Raw genomic sequence first — 16,163 nt, forward strand, 5'->3', positions numbered from 1 at the left:
GCCCCACCTTTGCAAGTCATAAAATGAACCCCGCACCTCCTCACCCAGCCTGGGTTGGCAATGACCCCATATGACACATGGGACTGATGTTCTTTAAGTCTGAGATGCCTTATGAATAGAGTGGTCACAACTCTGCCAAACTTGATGGAAGAATGGGAATGCTGGCTGGCCTTTCTGGAATTAGAGGTTCACATTTTTGTAGAGTTTTAGTGATACATGAATGAAGTAATGCATATAAAGTACAGAGTAGGCGCTCAGGAAAAATATATTATATTCTTGTAATTATTATTTTATTCTTTTGGTTCCAACATTTCTGAAGTTATGAAGTACATGCACACATGCATGTACGAGGGCATCTCTATACAGATGATGCGTATTTGCACAAAATTTTGGAAGGCTTGGGGAGTTCAGCTGAAAGATATTCCCTAAGGAAACTATTGTGTTGGACAGAAGCCACCTAGGAAGCTTTAAAAACACTCATTGTCCAGGGCATTCCGCAACTAAATCAGAATTCCTGGGGATAGGACCCCAAACATCAGTAATTCTTAAAACTCACACATAATTGCAAAGTGCTGACAAAGTTAGGAGCCCATGCTATAGTTTAGATCCTTGCTTCTCAAAGTATGATCTGGTACAGGCAGCATCAGCATATCCTGGGAGCTACTTGTTAGAAATGTAAAATCATGGGCATCACCCCAGATCTGCTGAGTCAATTCTGCCTTAGAACAAGATCCCCACCTCTTGAGGTTTTCGGTGAAGATTAATCAGTGGAATTGCAAGTTCCACTCTCTCTGGGTATAAAAGCTTTATCAATCTCTGGACCTCAGTTTCTTCTCAGTAAAATAGGTCTCAGCTCTGGCATCCAATAAGTCTACGAGTGGAAGAGTGTGGTCTCCCACCCAGAAAAAAATCCTAATATCCTTTGTCCTCCCCTCCCCTCCCAGCTGGAGTCCCTAGAGTGTCCTGCTGGGGAGTCCAACCCAGGAGCAACTGAATCTTGCAAGAGCTAAAAAGTATTCCCTTTAAATCAATAATTTGCAATTAAGCGCAAAAGACACTGAAGCCAAGGGGGTGCAAGCTTCTGGAAAGAGGACAGCTGAGCACTTCAAGCCTTCGGAACTGAGAAGGGGGAAAAGCCCAACCCTTTCCAAGCAAATAAATGAACATTCAGCTCCATTGTTTGTGAGGAAGCAAGCACAGGGACTTAAGTGGTACTTGAGAGGTGAAAAAAAATCAAGAGCTTATATCAGCAGGACTCAATGCCAAGAGCTAATTTACTTTCCACTGTGCTCTCTGCTTATACACTTCCCATGGCTCAGTGCCCCACTCCACCATGCTGGGGACCTCTGAAGCCTTAGAACAGGGCTTCACAGTTTGCCGGTTGCAGGCAGCACCCAGCTCATGAAAGAACTGGAAGCCTGCCTGGGTCCCCTCCCCATCCTCAGCAGCAAGTGTCAGACCGGATTGGGTGAGTGCCAGGCGGGCAGTGCCAATGGGGAGCACAGAAGCAATATAAGCAGGCAGCCAGGATTGAATGATGGCTGATGGATGCTACGCAGTGGTACCTGCAATCTGGGGCTAGGAGCCATCCCACAGATCTCCAGAGATGGGCAGGGGTATGCTGAAATTCTTGAAACAAAATTGAAATGTGCTTCATTTTCAAAGTAAATGCATGCCATGTGGCATTGGGAGGCGGGGAAGGCAAAAAATAGAGTATAAAGAACTGCAGCTCTGGAAAGACAGGAAATTCAACGTATAGAGATTATAAAACAAAACACAGATCTTTTGATTTTCCCCAAAACCACAGTAAGATTAGGAAAGGAACACCACTTTTTATTTCCTGAGTATTAACAAATGGCTTACATACGAGTTATTAATAAATCAAAGCTGGACATCTTGCCCAGAAGGATAGGAAAAGGAATAACGTTTATTGAGGAGCTAGTATGTGCCTGGGTCTAGGTGCTTTATGACAGCATCTCTTCTAGTCCTCATAGTACCATTGACACAGATTTTAGCATTAACTTCATTTTACTTGGAAGGAAATTTCCCAGGACTGATTTTCAATTCCAAAATATACATTGGGCCTCACGGTATGTCAAACACTCTTCTAATACATGAAGAAAGATCTAGAGAATTACAAGGCACAGTTCTGATTTATAATCAAGTCAGGGAAGCAAAATTCACAAAGAAAAGGTGACATAATCTGGCAAGTGCCAAGTGCTAAACAGATAGTGAAGAGCTATATCAATACGAATAGAGAGAGAGAGAGAGAGAGATCAGGACTTCAGTTTCAGTGGACAGGAAGACACACACAAGTTGATGTTGAGGGGGTCTTGAAAAAAAACAACCAACATGATTTGAAGGGTGAAGAGGAAGAAAGATATTTCAAGTGAAGAGGGCAGCTGGAACTAACATACAGAATGAGACAGTAGACTCCATCTGTCGGATGGTATGAAGACCCCACATGATTTCTTTTTCCTTGAAGATTTTGTGATAATCCAGAATTTTAAAAGTGGCCACTGTAAAGTTGTTGTTCAAATCTTTTTCACTCCTAAAGGAGTTCTAATCCCACAACATAGCAAGGAAATGTAACTACTTGGTCATTCAACAATTATTTGCTTACTTGCTTTGGGTCAAGCTCCTGAAGGCATATCCACTGGCTTGGCACATTGCTAAGAGCTCAGCCATCTGCAGAAAACATGGTGTCCAATTCCAGTCTCTCAATAGATGACATAGAACTGTAGACTAAGACAATCACCCAACTATAACTACTTTGGAGCACAGTTGTGTGCTGGTGCTATTCTCCTAAATGTAGAACAAGGGCTTTGGGGAAGGTTTCAGGCATCTCATACTAGCTAACTGGAGTTATTTTTATTAGTACCGAGATGAACCATTATTAATCTTGACATACTGGTGAAACCCAAAGTCATTGTCATAAGAGGAAAGAAGAAAGAGACATTAGGCAGAAGCTAAACCTCTTTATGGTAGAAGTTCAAGAGCTAGGCTGATTCAGACCTCTCTCTTCTCTCTGGAGGAAGCAAGACAATCTATTTCCAAGAAGGAGAAATTCTCATCTCAACTGTTTAAATTTTAGAACAATCTATTGGACCACCATTCTACAGGGTGGAGCATCTAATGGAACAAAAGTTCACAAGGTACATAAATGCTGTATCTTAATATCAATGCAGCAGTGTAGTATCAATCACACCTGCTGCATTGATATCTTAATATCAGTGCAGCAGGTATGAGGTGTTCCAGGTTCAAGGCTCTTGCAACTTTTCTCTTCTCTCACTTCCTTCCTTTAAGCCAGACTGGTAAGAATGTCTGAGCTGCTTTGAGTAGCTCTCACCTCTATTTTCTCTCCCCATTGGATTCTCTCTCTCATTCTCTGTCTCCTTCCCCCCCCCCCCACCCTCTATCTATCTATCTATCTATCTATCTATCTATCTATCTATCACCAGTTGGGGCTTCAGGAGGGCAGCATAGGCCAACTTCATTCTCATCACTGAGGTACCAACTCTCTTTGGCTTCTTTTTTGCTGGGAGTCTGGCCTGTTGTTCCATTGCATAAAATCCAAGACTCCTATTTGAAGGTTGAAAGAAAAACAGGGGTCAAAAAACACTCATTTTTGAGGCAGTGTTGCCCTGCCTGATCTCAAAAAAAGGACCTGTAGAGGAGATTCAGCCCAATTACTGAAGTCCAGCACTAGGGCTTAGAGGAAACTGCTAAGTAGAAATACTGTTCCATTGCCTTACTTTGCCTCCCTTGTGTGCCTCCCTCTTTTGAGGGAGACCTCCTGAGAAGAACTGTCTAGACCAAACAGAATTCAAAAATTTCTGAGTACCCTAGTCAAATATAATGGTGAGGTCTTCCTAACACCACACCTTAATTAGACGCAGTCTCCATGACTTCCAACACTCACCTGAAATAATTAACTCCCTGGGATTCAAGGAAAATTGGGGGTTCTATGTAAATGCTCCCTTCCTCTTCTCACCCCTCTTCTGTGACTAAAACACTCCACACACACGTGCGCGCGCACACACACAGTGCAGCTCCACACAAATTAGATTGAGACGTTTTCTGGAAAAACAATCCATGGTTCTGTTTCCATGGAAGCAATCTCATGTCCCCAGTGGCAGCAAATGGCAGGCAGACGGCGGTAAGGGAGCTCACAGTGCCGCAGTGGGCCTTCTCCCTCACCGCCAACTCGAGCAGAATGCACCGCAGGAAAGTGGGAGGCAGGGTTGAGCTTCACCAGAAAACCAAACCTCAAGGGAGGCAGTGAACCCCAGCTGTGCCCCCTCTTTTGGGGCACATGTACATCTGGGCACTCTGGGCACAGCTCCAGCCAATCAGCCAGGCTGATCCTCCCACAGCTTTTCACAAAAGGCTGCTCTCTCAGAGCAGATGGCAGCGCCTAAACCAAGATGGAGGCCGCCCGGGGGGCTGGTGCTGAGAGAACATCCGTTGTTCTATGCAGATGCCCCCTTCTCACCACCCCCTGTGGGTAGATACCCCTTGCTCCCCTCAGCTTCTAAAGCCACTATCCCAAAATGTGGCCCCGTGCACCACTAGGGGTGCACAAGATGTTTCAAAGTAAGGCATGGATGAAGATTCTTTTAAAATTTTAAGTCACATATATACTTACTGTAGTGTGCGTTAGAAGTGAAAACTGTGATTTCATGGATATTATTGCTTAGCCTAAAACTAAAGAAGGTGTTTAAATAAAATGTGAGTCAGCTTTAAAGAATGAAGTAACTGTTGGGAAATCTGAGTTAAAGATTCCAAAGTCCTCTCTCAGGGCTAGAAAACTTTCCCAGCAGGATGAAAAAATTCTTGACGTGACAGGGTACAAAAAAGTAGAGACCCACCAGAAAATTCTCCATTGGGGCCAATGAATGTACTGGAGGTTCCCTTTACCTCTCTTTGTACCAGCGCTTCTGCCCAGGACTCTTCTGAGGTTCCCAAGAGCTATGTCAGAATGGATGATCAGTCTATCAGGTTCTCTTTAATATTGCCCTGGATTAGTTCTGGCCAGATGGACAGGACAAAGAAAGCCTCTTTGTCTTCCCACTTTGAACCATTATACTGGAGCCAGCTCTGAGCAGCCAGCAATCTCCAACTTTCCCCTCAGCTTTACCCTGGCTCTTCTTAGCTTTTAAGACTCAAACGCAACTTCTGCAAAGAAGTCATCTTCAGCCCCAAAATGTACTTCCCAACATCTCGCCACCCCAAAACGTTGCCACAAAAGAAGAAATAAAAGTAGAAGGGTTGTAGAAGACGTTTGTAATCCTCTCTCCCTATTCCACCCTGTTTCCAGAACCTGTGAAGCTTCTGGAGAAAAAGTAAAGAACTGGACCATTGGGTAATGGTCCAGATAGTAACAGTAATAACAGCAAAAGCAATGATAATTGGGATTTATTAACTCTCTAGATTCATTACAACTCTGTGAGGTAATTATCATTAGTTTTATCTTATAGACCACCATTCTAAGACTCAGAGAGGTTAGGTAATTTGGCTAATGAGTGGCAGAGCCAGGACTCAAACCCAAGTCTTTGTGACTCTGAATCTTATTCTAGTTCATGGACTCAGCTGCCTCCCTTTCATGATCTTCCCCAAACTCCACTGTGTCCTTTTGTGCCTGTCCTGACCCCTCCCTACTTCCTCTGTGCATGTAGTCAGAGGAGGTCCCAAGAGAGCCCATCAATCTGAACCCCTGTAAAAGGCCATTTCCTCATAACACACCCTGAACATCTGTAAAAACAATTTCTCCTCAAGCCTACAACTGAACCTCATAATAAAAACTCACCATCCAATATAGCCTTTTAAAAAAGTCTTGATGGCATTTTAACTACTAGGGGGACTTAGTGATGTTTATTTCCTAGTTATTCTGGGAAGATGCTTGCCTCTTGTGTTTTTGGAACACAGCTATCTATTAGACACTGGGATATTTTTTTTTCCCATTGGGAAGACTGTGTTGGTCTTCAACTATATTGATTAGATTATGCTGCTGCAGCGATCCCCAAATATCAGGCATCTAAGTTTATTTCTCACTCACTGTTAGTCAGCTCAGAGTTCAGGTGGCTGTCCAGCTAGAGTCAGCATTCAGGCAGCTTCTGTCTTACAACCCTCTCTCTCCCAAGACTGTCACAGCAGTAGAGAGGGAATGTGGAGAACTGCACACTAGCTCCTGTGGGTGTTGTCTGAAACAAGTCATATGGTCATGGCTAATTCAAGAGGTTGGGGCTATACAATCTTCCCATGTTCCAAGAAGTGGAAAAAAAATCAGAAATAAGTAACATAGATAGTATGAATAGAGACCACCACCGGGGAGCCAATTCACCAAGATATGTGCTCCAGGACTAGTGAATGGTTCTTTAAGAAGAAGGGAAGAGGACAAGCAAGATGAGAACTGACAAGAAGGCAATGTTGTAGAGGAGTGGGAGAGTGCAAATCCATGACTCTGGGATCAAATAAAGTCATGTGTGCTGGAAGGCCTGCATAACTGGGGCAATTAAATGGAAAGTAGAAACAGATTAGTGAGGAAAGGACCTGATGGCCCCACTGGTTTGAATGAAATGGTGCTCATCTCTTATTTGTAGTTCACCTATTAAATGATATTATATATGATTTTTATGTGAATTATGATTATTCCTATAACTAAAGTTGAGTAGTCCCTGCATGGAGGCAATTTGGACTGTCCATGTTAACATAAGTCATGCTAGATGGACTTGATGGGCTATTGCTAAATGAAGTGAGATATTGCAAACCAAGCTCTTATAAGAGAGCAGATATGTGTGTTGGGATTGGTCTACAAACAATGGCTAAAAGGTAAGACATTAATATGTCTCACATGGCAACACATTAGCATAGGCTACCCAGGGCAAGTGCCATCCAGAAATCGAGGTCTCTCCTCTCCTTTTCTTCCATCCTGAGAGATGGCTGCTGTGTTTCAGGTCCCACAATCACTGCAGGCAGGAGGAAGGAAGGTGACACAAGGCCTCACTTCTGCTTACATTTCATTGGCCGCAGCAGCAAGAACATAGTCACTCGTGACTGCAAAGGAATCTGGAAGCGTTGTTTGTAGCATTCCAAAGTCTGTATCACAGAAAGGTAAAGGCAAAGTGACTGGACATGATCTACCATCCATATCTATCACAGATGAGCGGAAACAAATTTTAGAATTTTTGTCATTTGTCTGTGTTCCAAGCTTTGTGAAAGCACTGGTTTAGTAATATCAAAACAAATAAGCAAGCAACACCAGAGATCTGACATATATCAATATTGAACAAATACTTGTTTAATTAATGTCTCATTGAAGGAAATGTTGGGTGATAGGATTGAAAAAGTGAGAGCCAATGGCCAGGATGAGTTCTGCTCAACAGGAAATACTCCTAAAGGCCACTGAGCAAGGTTGCAGTGGAACAGCTATTTAAACGGGTTTTTTTTGTTTTTGTTTTTGTTTTTTTACCTAACCCTACTTCTATAAGGATTCAGGTCATAATTCATAATCAGAATAATCTAAAATAAAGCAATTCAGAGTAATAATTAGGCAGAGTTATCTAAGAACAACTAAGGAGAAGTACAATGCTATTGCAAGTTAGTGTAGAAGGATATTGAGTATGAGCTGTGCCAAGTAGAAGTGCAAGCATCAAAAAAGGGTCTTTAGAGGGGTGCCTGGGTAGGTCAGTTGGTTAAGTGTCTGACTCCTGATTTTGGCTCAGGTCATGATCTCAGGGTCATGAGATCGAGTCCCACATCGGGCTCCATGCTAGGCATGGGGCCTGCTTAAGATTCTCTCTCTCTCTTTGCCTCTCCTTCCCCTGAAAGCATGTGTGTACTCTCAAAAAAAAAAAAATTTAAATTAAAAAATAATTAATTACTTTAAAAAAATAAAAAGAAACTTTAAAAAGAGATCCTTAGAGCTATAGTTTCTGGACATAAAAGAGACATGAGCATGGGAAAAGATGATAAAGGTCAAATAATTACAACAAAGCTGTGTGACTGAGCCTGATGTAGGCATTAAGGCTCTAATAAGTTGTGGCTCAACCTACCTCCAGCTGCTGGAAGAGTCTCTTCATTGAAAACAACCCCCAGGACCTCAGAAAGCTTCTGTGAACATCTGGTTCTATTTTGTGCATCCTGCCTCTGGCCCTTCTTGAGAGAACAGACCCATCTTCAGAGATTTAACAAAATGTGAGAGGCTGCTCTGTGCCAGGTACAGAGATAGGCACTGTTACATATTGAGATATGTCATCTGACTTCCGAGCCAGATCAGTTGGTAAAATTATTTTTAGTTTTTCTCCTGGCCTGCCTGAACATTCCAGTAGGAGCAGGCCTGGAGCAAAAATGCAATAGAGCCTGCCTTGAATGAATATAACAAAATATCACATGGTACTTCAGTTTATAAAGTATTTTGACTCACATTGTCATATTTGTTACTCAAAACGGCCATTTATCTGTTGAGCAGCTTTCAGGTGCTTGACAAAAGAGAAAGGGAAGAGTTCATTTATACCATCATTTATAGAGGTGAAAGAAACAAATACAGAAAACTGTCCCACAAGGTAATGCGCCTTAGAAGTTCAGAATGGGTGAGGCCAGCACTCTGGTTTCATCCAAGGTGGCTTCAAAGCTTGCAGAGGCTTCTGGGCTGTAAGGAAAAGAGCAGAAAGAAGTGGAGAACCAACAGATTCAGGGAGAAGGAGACAGAGACAGAGACACAGAAGGAAACATGGAGAGAAAGCAGTCTGTGGTTTGCAATTGGGGGTTAATGAGATGTCCCCATCTCCTTTTATGAAACTTTTTAAAACTTTAAGTGTGAAAGAATTCCAGTTCCTTGCAACCAAATAATTCCTGATAACAACTGTCTAAGTTTCACTTTCTCTTAGCAACCAAACATAAAAGCTATGTCCTTTAGCAGGGTTTCTCAGTGAACACTGGATTCACCTGCGAGCTTTTTCCACTGCCCCTTAACCTCTCATCCCATTTATATCACCCACTGATGTTCTATAAGACTCCAGTCCTTACCACAGCCACACTCTCCTTCTGCTCTTAAAACATCCCTGCCCTGTGTCTCTCCCTCCAGGGCCAGGCACTGAACTCCTAAAGACACAACTGAGATCCAGCTAATCTGATTGGCTAGATCACATAAATCTGCTACTAAAGGCCAAACAGCAACCTTTTCCTGCCGACACACACGAAGAATTAGTTATCTAAGCAAAAAGCAGAAAATAAAATGCACCCATAATCCCGTTACCAAGTACCTCCAATGTTACCATTTTCCAGGTTCTATTTTATAGATGGTAACACATATTTTGCTTAACAAAAACAGGATCATGCTACACAAACCACTTTGTTACTTGCTATTTTCGTAATTATATAGGCAATGCTCCTTAGATTGCAGGTAGAAAAAATCAACTTCAAAGTGGCAGAAGAAGAAAGAAAGAAAAAAGAAAGAAAGAAAGAAAGAAAGAAAGAAAGAAAGAAAGAAAGAGAAAGAAAAGAAAGAAAGAAAAGAAGAAAGAAAGAAAGAAAGAAAGAAAGAAAGAAAGAAAAATAAAGTTATCAGATGGGATTCCAAGAAGATTTTTAACAGCCAGGCAGCCAGTGAGGGGAACTCAAGGGCCTGCCCTTTTTTTTTTGTCTTGTTGGGCTCTTTCCCCGTATCTCTCTGAACATCTGCTCCATCCTTCACAAATAACTAAAAAGTTTCATTTGTGTTTACATATCCTGTCTCAGGCCTGATGTTGAATATTTCTCTCTTTTTTCTTAATTCAATATTTTTCAAGCTTTACCTTTCTCCCCTCAATCAAAAAACCATTTCTTGGATTGTTTTAAATAAATTAGACTATTTTTCTGTTTTTAGAGTTCATTAACTTATTAAGAAGTATTCATTCCTTCCTTCTAGTTTCCTTGGGTTCGTTTTACTACTTTTTCTCTAGTCTTTTGTTACTTTCAATCTCCCTTTAAAAAATAAAATAAAAGGCACGTGTGAATTTTTGCCAGGCACTTTCTTTAGATGATCCTCCATCTTCCACTTTCTTATTCAAAGAATGACTCTAATGCAGGAACAAAGAGGTCCATTTTGGGGTGGCTAATGTGAACACTTCTTATTGCCTGGGGGCCACTGAAGCAGTACTTCTGGAAACACAGACAGAGCCCTTCAGACTCTGACCACTCTTTATTGTTTTGGAAGGGCTTAATTTAAACAGGAAATGACATTAGCATTTATCATGTGCCTCCTGTTTGCGAACTACTGTACTAATCATTGTCAACATATATCCAGAATGGAAGATGGTATAATCTCCAGTTTACCAACTAAAAATACATGGGCAGAGCGCTTAAGTGATCTCCCCACTTCCACCAATAGTAAGTGATGCAGCCAAAAGGTGGCCTGTATTGCTCTAATTTCAAATCCTACACTGTTCCACTTTTGTGTATGATCCCGAACAGTTCTGAAAAAGAATCTGAAAGCTAAATTAAAACCTGGCTACAACAGTACTATCTGAGACCAACAAAACTTTTAGGGTGCTTATATTTAACAGTTCTGGCCTTATTGAGGCAAGCATTTGCAAGCATTTTATCTACATCTACATCCATGTATAGATAACATAGATATTTATAATAACCAAGTATTTTTCTATCTTCTGTCTCTATGGATGCGTTTTTCTTGATTTTCTGAAGAGATGAGCTATGAGGATGCAGTAGAAGCAGCTGTTTTGGAAATATTGCCTTTTCTTTGTTCTGAATGCTATTTAAACATTGGCAGGGGGCCTCATTAAAGATGAATCGTTGAATTAGCAAGTAGTGTTGTAGCTAGAAGAGACAGCATGTGCTCCTGTGGTGAAAACAGATTTGCACAAAGGAGGGAAGGTTTGGGGGTCTGTGGGGGTGGGAGATGGACAGAGGGGGAAAAGTCCTGAGACACAGCAAAGTCAAGTGTTTTACAATGTTCTCCAATCTGCCCACTGCCATACGGAAGCACAAGAAGGTTAAAAGAGAAGCTCCACCTCACCAACTATGGATGTGAAAGGGAGCCCTTTGCTCTAGGGTAATTGTGGTTATTAATAACCTCTACTTCCTCCCCTGTATGGTAGTGAGTGTCTTGTAGCTCCAGATAATCTAAAGACTTGGCTACCAACACCCAGTAACAACAAAAACAATGAATGATTCCAAGATAACCCCTCTCTCCCTGCCCTCCTCCCTGTATGCCTTGTCTATCTTGGAAGGGGTGAAGAGTTATTAGCAGTTTTATTTCTTTGAATACATGACTCACTTCCCACATTGTTTTCTCACATTCATGATGGCTTCAATTTGCCTATGGGTTCGAAAATGAACTAGGCATACCAACAGGGATTCCTGTGGGATTGGATTAGCCCATGCAGGAGGCAAATGATTGCCCTGGATGCCCTCTGAAGTTAAGACTCATCCCCAAGTGGTGTTTCACAGGGTGTGTCATTTTACTTGGACCTATTCATTCCCCTGAATCTTTGATGCCTCAAAATTTGTGGAAGGAGAAGGACAGGGTAGGAAATGGTTAGAGGAAGAAGGGGAAAGGAACCAACCATTACCGAGTCTCTACTATGTACCAGTGACTGTGCCAGGTGCCATGACACATATTGTTCATTCCCTTTAGCGACTCTGAAGGAGAGAGTTTTATTGCCGTTTTACAGGTAAAGAAACTGAGGCTCAGAGGGAATAACTTGCTCAAAGCCACATAGCTGACTAATGACCCATTTGGAACTCAAAGCCAGATCTGTCTGACTTCAAGCCCATGCTTTTGATCTGATAATTCTGACTGATATTCACAAATATGGTTTAAGAGAAAAGACTTGTGTATCTGAGCTGGTAACCTAAGTTGAGGTCCTAAAACTTGGATAGCTCTTTCCCATGAAGACCTGAAGAAATTCCTGGCCTGGGTCTCCAGTAGGAACTCATGTTGTTCCCTGCTTTGACTGTTACCATGCCAGCTCCTGAGGCCACTGCCTATTTGGACAGAATGTAGAAAAGAGACAAAACCCAAACAGCCAGGGCCTCTAGGCAGTCCCATTCAGAATTATTCTACTTGCAAGGGTCAAGCTACCTGCTTTGCTGACCTTCTGGGCCCTAGACCTTTAGATGGCACCAGGCCCTAGCATATGCCCCTTCCCTGAATGAACTAGGCAACCTTCTTGTATTTCTTCTCCAGAAAACTGTGCTTGGAGTACAAACAGGCATGGGTTTACAAAAGGCCAAGCAGGTAATCTACACGAACCATGAGAGTGGAGAGGACCTTGGACAAGGCCCCCTGTCCTGAAATATTGATTACACTTTTCTTTGTTGTGACATCCTCACTAAAAGGCTTTTTGTAAAGCCATCTCCAAGGGGCTCCCCACTCTGAGCTACACGCCTCTTTCAACTCACCAGCCACTATTACCTGAATCGTAAAATGAAATGGCCTCATACACCCATCAGACTGAACAGTTGATAGATTTCAATTGAGTCTCACCTCTTTAATCTTTATTAGATGTGTAGTGTTAGCCAAGTTCATTTGTTTGAGGCTCAGTTTTTTCACCTTTAAAATGGGAGGGTACTATAGAGCCCACAGAGTGCATGTAAGCCTTCAACCACTAAGGCATATTAATGCAACTAACTCAGTGCCTGGAACACAGTTGAGTAATCAGTTTGCCAGAGGGTTCTCCCCCTAAGCCTCCAGCCAAAGCTGGCTGGCTTTCCTGTTAAACAATGGCCCCAATTAGAAGAGTGTATTAGCCCAACTGAAATCATGCACACCGTCAAATCAGAATGCGAGCACAACCTACAAACAATCAAGGCAGTGTGTTTTAAAGAGCAAACGGCACACTTATGACTTATGGTCATAGGGTAGAAATATGTCACCACTTGTCACAGCTTCTGTAGTTAGGAGAGAGATGCATGATCTACTTTTGAAAGCAAGGATAGTATTAAAGTTGTACTTGGACTTCCCAACTGAAAACCTTCTACCTCACTGAGTTGAATTCACTGACTCTAGTTGTAAATCTTTTGTAAATGGTTCAAATAACGTTTGGTCTTTCTTTTTAGAATTCAACTCAACTCATTTCTTGCATATAGGCACGAAGAAGAAAAGGGTCAAATGCCTAGAAGCGAGTACCCATATATTTTCCCTCTCTCTATCGAGACTACATACTGCCTACCTTTATAGCCAATGGTAAGCAAAGATGCCACCTTAATCAGGGGACACGGGGAGAGGGAGCCGTTTATGATTTCAGTGAAAAGGCTTTCCTGATGACCAAAAGCATTCCAGGAGGAGGATCTCTCCAGCTGCACTATTTTGTTGCTCTGATAAAGAACGCGTGTCTCATAACCTGACATTGCATGACATGTCTAAACAGACAGGTCTTCCATGAAGAAGGTTTTGTTTCATACTATTCAGCACCTCTGCCTTCGCTGTACTTTCTCAGGTTGGGTCAAAAAAAAAATTGTACCAAAAAATGTACTCAAAACTATTGATTTCTGTTGTGCTAAAGCCCCTGACATTCTGGCGCGATGAAGATATTGCTCTGGACCCTGTGAGCCTTCTCATACTTCTCTTCTGCTTATGAGGGTCTCTGAGGATGGTATTAAAGATATTGTAGTTCCCACTTTCTGACTGTGGGATATCAGCAGGGTCTCTCCTGTGTAAAGAATAATTATCAGCACTGCTGTTACCTCTAGTAAGTGTGTAATTACATGCTCGGTTTTGTGGGCTCTAGGCTGTGCAATTTTAAATTATACAATAATGTCAAATTCTCTCTCGCTCTCTGTCTCTAGATTTCTCTCTCTCTCTTTCTCGCACTCTTTTTTTTATTTGAAAGGGGAGGTGGATAATTTTTTTTTAAGAGACAGAAAGAGAAGAACATGGGAGAGTCTCCCTCCCGCCCCGCCCCCCCTTCCCCTTCCAACACACACCAACAAAAACGACAGCCTGGTAATCAAAGAAGGTCAAACACTGCCTCTTCATGCCAGGATTTCAAGCTAAGAGGACGCCTCTTTAAAAAATCAGGATGTATTTGGCAGGGAGGGAGAAAAGATGGCCCCAAAGAGGGGGTGAGGGGAACCGAAGAGTAAAGAAGGAAAGGGAGAAGGTGCAAAGGTGGGGGGAGGAGGGGCATGGTGACAAGCATCCCCAGCAACATCTCATCCAGAAAACCAGGTGGTGGAAAGCGTTGTCTAACCACTGGTTGCCAGCCAGAAATTTAAGTAGCCAGAGTCTGCCTCGGTGTAAGGTTTGGGGCCCATCAGCATCAGCTCTCCGCTAAGGAAAGGAGCCTGAGCAGAAGGATAAGCCACACACCCAGCCTGCGGGCCCTGTGGTCACTGTCCCTCCGCAGGCTGGCCAATCACGGAGGGCTGCGGATACCCCTCCAACCCTGGCCTGTGCACCCCAGTGGCTGGGCCCCAAAGCTCCAACTTCCTGGGTGTCTTGGGATCCCCCGCTCATTGTCAAGCTGCTGTGGGTCTTTTCTTCCTCTCTGCCTCCCTTCCCCGCGCTGCAGGCACTGGAGGGCCCCAGGGGCTGAGAGGAGGTAACCCTTGTGTCCACCTCAAGCCTCCAACCATCCCCAGACCCATATGGTCTTGAGCGTGGCTTGCAGATCAGCTATTCAGGTGTTCATTTTTTTTTTAAGATTTTATTTATTTATTCATGAGAGACACACAGAGAAAGGCAGAGACACAGACAGAGGAAGAAGCATGCTCCTGCAAGGGGCCCGATGTGGGACTGGATCCCATGACCCCAGGATCATGCCCTGAGCCAGAGGCAGACGCTCAACTACTGAGCCACCCAGGTGCCCCAGGTGTTCATTTATTCAACAACTGCTACTACCCTGCCTCCAGTTCTTCCTCTACCCCTGCAGAGGCAGTGCACAACTCATAGACCCACCCCAGTGCCCCTTCACTAGGCTGGCTTTTTTCTTTTTTCTTTTTTTCTTTCTTTCTTTTTCTTTCTTTCCTCTTTCTTCTTTTAAGATTTATTTATTTATTCATGAGAGACACACACAGAGAGAGGCAGAGATATAGGCAGAGGGAGAAGCAGGCTCCCGGTGGGAAGTCTGATGTGGGACTGGATCCCTGGACCCCAGGATTACAACCAGAGCTGAAGGCAGACGCTCAACCACTGAGCCACCCAGGTGCCCCTTCACTAGGTTTACACTTGGGGAGACCCTGCATCTCTGCTACCCTCCCTCCCCCCATCAATCTCTCTGCCACACACTGGCCATTGCTTCTGCAGCCACTGCTTCTCTGATCATCATCTACATGTAAAGAACATACAGGTATCCAATAATATTTGGCTGAGAACATGAAACTTTCATTGTACAGACTAAGAAAACAAGGCCAGAGGTACTAGTAAGTGACTTGCCCAAGGTCACCAAGCTGTTTACCGACAAATTCACGAGAATCCAGTTTCCCTCCCTACCTTCATGACCGATTCCCAGCATACCATGCTGCTTCTATGAACACCGAGATTGGACAGAGCCAATGATTTCAATCAACTAAAAGAACAGAACTGGTATAAGAGATATTGTGTATCTAATAATGGGAGCAATGATGGCTGACATTTATTGTACACTTATATATGTTACATTTGACCCTCACAATAGTCATGGGAGATAGGTAAATTATTATCCTCATGCAGATGAGGAAACTGAGGCACAGAAAGGAAAAGGGACTTCCCCTGGCTCCTGGGGAGAGCCAGGATTTGAACTCCGGTCTGCCTGACTCCATAGTCCACCTGTTTAACTCCTATGCTTAGAGCTTCCCATAAGATACATCCATAGGGGGAAAAATACATCCATAGATGTGCTGAAGGAGTCGATGGCCTTTGCTGGACATTTCCTCACTGTCCGATCTACTCCCTTCCATCCCACAAAATAGAGTTCACCATTTCTCTCCGACACAGTCCCAGATTGATTTTTGGTTGGGGGCAGTTCAACTGCATGGCCATTAAATCATCTCAAACTGACAAGGAATCAGTCAACAGGCTTAACAAAAGCTGGGGCTTTCCTCTCTGAAGGCACAGGCTGCCACCAGCCTGGAACAGACTTCCTCCTCACAGTCCATCTATAAAGCTTCTTCAGCCCCAAATGAGACAACTGCACCAGGAGATTGCCAACCAAAACAGATCGGGTCAGACTGAGTTTCTGAAT

The 16,163-nt window shown here is 43.2% G+C and overlaps 1 long non-coding RNA gene across 3 annotated transcripts in view; it reads right to left on the minus strand.

The window, feature by feature from the left end:
- Positions 1-4,074, minus strand: part of LOC144296513 (uncharacterized) — a 37,363-nt gene extending 33,289 nt beyond the window's left edge. For 2 of the 3 annotated variants that reach the window (XR_013363613.1, XR_013363611.1), the window contains exon 1: positions 3,923-4,074. This is a non-coding gene — a long non-coding RNA (uncharacterized LOC144296513). Of the gene's footprint in view, positions 1-2,623; positions 2,689-3,922 lie in introns of all 3 variants that reach the window. The other variant, XR_013363612.1, reaches the window with a different exon arrangement.
- Between the last annotated feature and the right edge of the window lie 12,089 nt (positions 4,075-16,163).

This window comes from Canis aureus, chromosome 24 (assembly GCF_053574225.1).
Source record: "Canis aureus isolate CA01 chromosome 24, VMU_Caureus_v.1.0, whole genome shotgun sequence".
NCBI classification, from domain to species: Eukaryota; Metazoa; Chordata; class Mammalia; order Carnivora; family Canidae; genus Canis; species Canis aureus.